The 7,100-nt window shown below is 44.5% G+C and overlaps 1 pseudogene; it reads left to right on the top strand.

The window, feature by feature from the left end:
* Positions 1–4,408: 4,408 nt before the first annotated feature.
* Positions 4,409–4,739, top strand: LOC127193877 (60S ribosomal protein L35a-like; annotated as a pseudogene).
* The last annotated feature ends 2,361 nt before the right edge of the window (positions 4,740–7,100 follow it).

Genomic DNA, 7,100 nt, shown 5'->3' with positions numbered 1-7,100 from the left:
ATGGGGTACAGATCCAAATAGAGATTTCTCAACAAGGGTATCTCAAATAGCTGGGAGACACTTAAAGAATGTTCACGATTTTTAGGAACCAGGAAAATGCAAATCAAAACTAGTCTGAAGTTCCATCGTAAACCAGACATGGTGTTACAAGCCTTTAATCCCAGCACTATGGAGGCAGAGGCAGACAGATCTTTGTGAGTTTGAGTCCAGCCTGGCCTACATAGTGATTACAGGGCAACCAGGGCTACACAGAGAAACCCTGTCTCCAAAAACAAAAACAATACGTTCATCTTCTTTAAAATGTCAGAATGGCTAAGATCAGTAATCGAAGTGACAGCTAATGCTGGCAAGGGTGTGGAACAAGTGGAACACTCCTCCATTGCTCATGGGAGTGCAAACTAATAGAGCCACTATGGAAATCAATATCGTGGTTGGTTCCTCAGAAACCTGGAAATCCATCTACCTCAAGACCCAGCTATACCACTCTTGGGCATATATCCAAAAGGTGCTCCATCCTACCATAAGGACACTTGCTCAACTATGTTCATAGTGGCTTTATTCATATTAGTCAGAAACTGGAAACAACCTAGATGTCCCTCAACTGAAGAATAAATAAAGAAAATGTGATACATTTACACAATGGAGTATTACTCAGCTGTTTAAAAAATGACATCACAAGTACAAAAATGTCCCCAAGTGACATAACCGAGACACAGAATGACAAATATGGTATGCATTCAACTATAAGTTGATATTATCTATTAACTAAATGATCATCAAACCACAGTCAAGAGACACAGAATGGTTAGGGAAAGAGGAAGGTATTGGGAGGAAGCATGGATCTTTTTGGAAAGGGAAGACTAGATTCTGAAGGTGGATTTAGGGTGAATTTGGACTGGGGTGGGAGGAATCAGTTGGAGTGGGGATGGGAGAAGAGTCTTCAGTGCAGGGAGAAACAGCTGGAATTAGGGGGCTTGGGGCGGGGGTTAGTGTAGAAATCTAGAGCACTGGCAACTTCCTGGAATCTATTAGCGTGACCCTTGTGGGGGACTCATAGTAATGGAGGATATGGAGTCTGCAGTAGCCATTCTGTGTAGCTCAGCAGGGCTTCAGTGGTGGGACCGGGTCACATTCAGTTGAATTGTGGGCCAAGCAGGTCCCCTGGAAATCCCCAAACAAGCCATGATGATGCTGGGACAGAATTTTGCTCTCCCTGAAGCCTGACAGCAGGGCCCCATTGCTGAGGACAACTTCCACAAAGCACCCTGAATGAAGAGAGGTCTAGCAGATGCAGGCTTTGAGCATCAGTCCTATGTTCTAGTCTCTTGGAAGCAAGAAGGTACTTTGCAGGTTACAGAAAGAGAATCTGGAACACCAACCTGGCCACAAAATCATCCAGCTACAATCTGTCCTTCCTGTGAGAAGTGCAGGGACATGTTGTCACCAAACTTCTTTAAGTGGCCAAACAATGTTTGGTTTAACTTGAAGCCCAGGACATGAGGGGGAGCACATGCTTTACACTGCCTGGATGGCCAGGAGCTTCCCAGGGACTTAGATAGTGAGCACTGAGCTTACATGGGTCTATAGCAGGTCCTCTGCTTGTATGCTGGGGTTGTTAGGGTGGGGTGTGTGTGTGTGTGTGTGTGTGTGTGTGTGTGTGTGTGTGTGTGTTTTTCCTAACATTGGGAGCAGGTGTAGCTCTGACTCTCTCATCTGGTCTTCAGAATTTTCCCCTCCTATTGAGTTGCCTTGTCCAATCTCAATATGATGTCTTTTGCATTGTCTTTTTTGTTTGTTTGTTTGTTTGTTTGTTTTTCGAGACAGGGTTTCTCTGTGTAGCCTTGGCTGTCCTGGATTCACTTTGTAGACCAGGCTGGCCTTGAACTCAGAGCAATCCAACTGCCTCTGTCTCCTGAGTGCTAGAATTAAAGGAGTGCAACCACCACAGCCGGCTTGCCTTGTCTTTTTAAAGTTTGTTTTGTGCTGTTTGGGTGTGCTCTCTTGAAGACCAACTCTTTTCTGATGAGATAGAGAAGATAGGAAGTGGATCTGGGTGAGAGGAGGATAGAAGTTGGGGGAAGCTGTGAAAAGTGGAAGGAAGGATAACATCTGGTACATAGTGAATGAGAGAAAATTCGATCTTCAATTAAAAACATTAATTAACTTTTTCCTAAACGAAAACATAAAGCTGAAGAGAAGCAATAATGAATAATATACACAGAGAAGAAAAATTGTGATGATAGGAAAGGCACCATTTTTGACAGATACAGTTCTCAGTGTGTGTGTGTTACAGGGTGAACATCCCATAGAGGCTTATGACAAGCTCATTCTTGGTCCTTGTCTACATCTCTGAATTCAGAAGTTTTCCTCTCAGCACTGTGAAATACATATCATGCAGGAAATAAACCAAACTATTCTCGTGGTTATCTCTCACTGGTTTTGATTGTGGAATTACAGAGGTATCTCCTTATTAGATTCTAAAAGAATACCCTTCCTTCTCTTTAAGGAAAACTAACATTTAAAAAATTATTCAAGGCCGGGTGTGGTGGTGTACACCTTTCATCCCCAGCACTCGGGAGGCAGAGGCTGGTGGATCACTGTGAGTTCGAGGACAACCTGGTCTACAAAGTGAGTCAAGGACAGCCAAGGCTACAAAGAGAAACCCTGTCTCGGGAAAAGAAAAAAATAATTCAAACAATAGGGATATATATGTGTAATGTTATACAGTATTGATACATTAATTATAAGTCAATATATAAGTATATTGTATATTAATATGTTAATTATATAATACATTAAACATGTACAAACATATATAAAAATGTTAAATGTTTAAACAGGTTCTCCAAAGCAAAAATGAAATTGTTACCCTGTAAGGTAGGTTTTTCCAGACAGGGTTTCTCTATGTTACAGCCTTGGCTGTCCTGGACTCCCTTTGTAGACCAGGCTGGCCTTGAACTCACTGATATCAGCCTGCCTCTGTCTCCCAAGTGCTGGGATTAAAGGCATGCGCCACCACGCCCAGCTGCCCAACCTACTTCTATCAGAGTTTATTTTTGCATTCTAATACACAATCTCATGTCACATCAGATTCACTGTTTAATTCTGGGGCACACTTTATTTTCACTTTTTTAGTTTTCAGTTAAATCATACTTAGTGGGAGAGAGTGGGATAGCTTTTATGTGACCATAACAATGTATTCTGTGCCACTAAACTCTATACTTATGCCCTCTTTCTCTGGCTTTGCACACTATTTCAGATCAGCTCCGGTTTCACACCCCTACTGCAGCATGCTAAATGAGTATACAGAATGGTATCTTTTATGATTTTATGCAATTGTGAACACCACCATTAAAATGATGTATTTTAGGAGCTGAAGAGATGGCTCAGTGGTTAAGAGCACTGCCTGCTCTTCCAAAGGACCTGGGTTCAATTGCCAGCATCCACACGGCAGCTCACAGCTGTCAGCAGCTCCAAGAGCTGACATCCTCACACCAATGCACATAAAATAAAATATTTTTTAAAATGATGTATTTTAAAAGAAACAAAGAAGGAAGGAAGGAAAGAAGGATGTTGGCTATGTTCAATTTGTAGCATAAATTCAATAGAATCCAAAAAAAAAAACTTTTACAATTTATAACATGTCATGAAACACAGAATTCTCAATGGGTTTATAAAGAAACAGTATGCACGTTGGCACAATGTGATTTCTGTATTTCCCAATAAGTTACAACAATCAAGAATATGTATAACACTCGTGGAAAAACAAGGGGATACAGAAAAAAGGCTAAGAACACAAGCCCCAAAATATATTCACGTCCTCAGGAAAAGACCTACGGAATCTCAGGCAGGAAACAACTTCACCAACGTTAGCTTTTACTGTATGTGTTAAAAACTAAATGAACACAGATGTCACAAGTCCCACAAAAATGAATCACAGTGATCCCTAAATTGTTACACTTCCGATCCTCTAGATACTTCTGGTCTTCCGAATGGAGTGGCTCCATACTCTAGAGCTCTCTCTGGAAATGGAGGTGATCAGAAACGGGGTGGGGGGGCCTTGGCTCTGCAGCCTCTCAAGCCCCTAGTGGTCTCAGGCAAAGGCAGCGTCTCTGACGTCCACACACAAAACTGTGGTGAAGGATAATTTAGTATCTGTGTCCTGCCACAGGGATTATGGCACAAGATGGAGACTGGCGTTATCACCTGCACCACACCATGCACGCCCGAAAGGACTCTGCAGTTCCGACGCTGCTGTGTAACTGGCACTGCGTTCTCCTGAAGCACACCATGGTGACTGGTGGTGGTAGAAAGCTAAAAGGAATCCAATCAAGAAATGGGGGATCCTCTTTCTGCCATCTTGGTGCCTGTGCAGGCCTGCTGGGAACAGGACTTCTAAAACGCAACTATGTCTGGAAGGCTATGGTGTAAAGCCATTTTTGCTGGCTATGAATGAGGTCTCTGGAACCAAAGAGAGCACACAGCCCTTCTTAAAATTGAAGGTGTTTATGCCTGGGATGAAACTGAATTCTACTTAGGCAAGAGATGTGCTTATGTGTATAAAGCAAAAAACACAGTGACTCCTGGAGGCAGAGCAAACAAAACCAGAGTGATCTGGGGAAAAGTAACTCAGGCCCATGGAAACAATGGCATGGTCCGTGGCAAATTCCGAAGCAAACCTTCCTGCAAAGGCCATTGGACACAGAATCTGTGTGATGCTGTACCCTTCTCGGATTTAAAGTAATGAAAAGTAAATTTAAAAAAAGAAAGAAGGGGGCTGAAATGATGGCTCAGTGGTTAAGAGCACTCACTGTCTGCTCTTCCAGAGGTCCAGAGTTCAATTCCCAGCAACCACATGGTGGCTCACAACCATCTATAATGTGATCTAATGTACACTGTATACATAATAAATAAATTAAATTAAAAAAAAAAAAAAAGAAATGGGGGATAAGCACCACCTCCTCTCTACCAGCGTCTAGACTATTTGTAAATCTTATCACACAGGACTGAACGCGGAATGCAACATTCAGAACCTCTAGAAACCAGGCCTTAGGTTTTCAAATGTGTCTTCCCCACTGCACACCAAAAGCAATGCCTGTGTGTGTGCACTGAAGAGTGATGTTCTAGGCTCCACAGTTTCCTATGGCCAGGGATGCACAGCCTCCCCCTTCACAGGAATCCACACTCAGGGAGGCTCAGAGACTGAGGGCCTCTGACCATGTCACCACACGGACCAACAGAACAGTGTGCTTCACAGACCATGCCAGCAGATTGGACTCTGAGAGCTCAGCCAGCATTTCCTTCCTGGCCTGAGGTTAGAGGCCCCACACTCACCATGGTGTGACTTGTGGTCTTCGTCACAGCTCCTTCCAGCTGAATCAGAGGAGAAAGAACCTGCAAGCAGTCTCCCACTGGTGCTCCCGATTGCGAGGCCTGCCCAAAGGCCTTCAGTAGTTCGGACAATACAGCTGGGCCTCTGGAGAGTTGCAGCTCCCCTAAAGAAGAAAATGCTAGAGAAACTAGGCCTCTCTGAGTTTGGTATCCTGCCCAGGATGTTTCTACACATAAGCCCCTGCTCCAAATGCTTTGTGCAGATGCAGCTCCCATAGTGAAGTCACTTGGATGCCACCGTAGGGTCCAGGGAGCCAATAGGACCGCAAGGAACCTCAGAAGTGGCTGCATCTGGCCGCTGGTTCTCACACAGCCCGGGGAGGACCCACCACCGCAGCTCTCGCTGCTCCTCCCCGTTAGGGATAGTCACCCTGTGCTCACCATGTCCCGACTTCGGATCTAGCCTGAGCTCCTCACAGGACACAGAAGCTGCGCTGACAGCTCATCACACCAACCTTACTAGCCACCTCTGCGAAAGAGCGGAAACTACAGCGTGGCACACGGAAGAACCCTCCTCCTCCTCTGACGCATGGGTCCGCCTCGAGGCTCTGATTGGACAGTGAGTCTTGAGTGACATGAGCACCTCTCTTAGCGTTAGAACGTGCTGAAGATGCACAGCTTGTTGTTCCCCGATCAAGAATCTAGTCCACGTCTGACCTTTTTTTTTTTTTTTTAAAGATCTGCAGGGATTTGCATTTCAGTAGCACTTGGGCCTGTCCTCCAGGAGCCTACTTGTCTTTGTCTGTCTCCACACCCAGTCGCGGGAGGACCGGCCACTTCAGCTGCCGCCGCTCAACTGCCTGCTCCTCCCGTTTGCGGGCCAGGTAGCCACTTGGGAGCTGAACCTCCCAAGTTCTCCGAGCACAGCACTCCCCTTCATTTCCTTCTTCCTGAAACCACAGTCCATTATTCAATGCATTGGAGCGAACAATCTGACCCGCAGGTGGAAGGGCGCCGCGGACATTAACAATTAAAGAGAGATTTTAGCTAACAGTATAGGATGTTTGTTCTGTGACTTAACTCCGAGGTCAGACAAACAGCAGCCAGTTTTCACCTGGTCCATATGAGACTGCAGAAAAACAGGAAAACAGATGGCAAGCACTGTGGAGCAGTACTGTTAGCCAGCACATCTTCCTCAGTGAGAAGGTAAAAAAACAACAAACAAAACGAACAAACAAAACACACAGACTAAAACAAAAAACAAAAAACAAAAAAAAAACCCACTGCTGTATTAGTAACGGTGCTCTAGAAGAGCAGAGCTGACAGCATGAACTCTATGTATGTAGAAGGTGGATTTATTATAACGGTTGTCTAGGCTGTCTAGACAACCAATGGCTGTGTAGTAATTGAAAGTTGAGGAATCCAGTAGAGGTCAGTCCATGTGGCTGGATGTCTCAGCTGGTCCTCAGTGTACCCCAGAATTCCAAAGAAGGAGCCACTAATGCCTGTTTAAAAAAAAAAAAAGGATCTTACTACTCAGAGTAGGGCATGCAGACAGAGACAAAGAGCTACCATCTTGTGTCCTTTATATATGTTGGCTGCCACCAGAAGCTGTGACTAGATTAAAGATGGATCTTATCACCTCAAAGGATACAGTTTAAAGAAGGGTATTACCACGTCAAAAGGTGTAACTAAGAAAAGTCCCTCCCAGCACCCACCTGTGTGGGTTTTCATTAATTGAACTAGTGTAACTACAGTAATTTTATTTC

The sequence above is a fragment of the Acomys russatus genome, chromosome 9, assembly GCF_903995435.1.
Source record: "Acomys russatus chromosome 9, mAcoRus1.1, whole genome shotgun sequence".
NCBI lineage: Eukaryota > Metazoa > Chordata > Mammalia > Rodentia > Muridae > Acomys > Acomys russatus.
The sequence above is the reverse complement of the archived record's forward strand: the minus strand, read 5'-3'. Positions and strand labels throughout refer to the sequence as shown.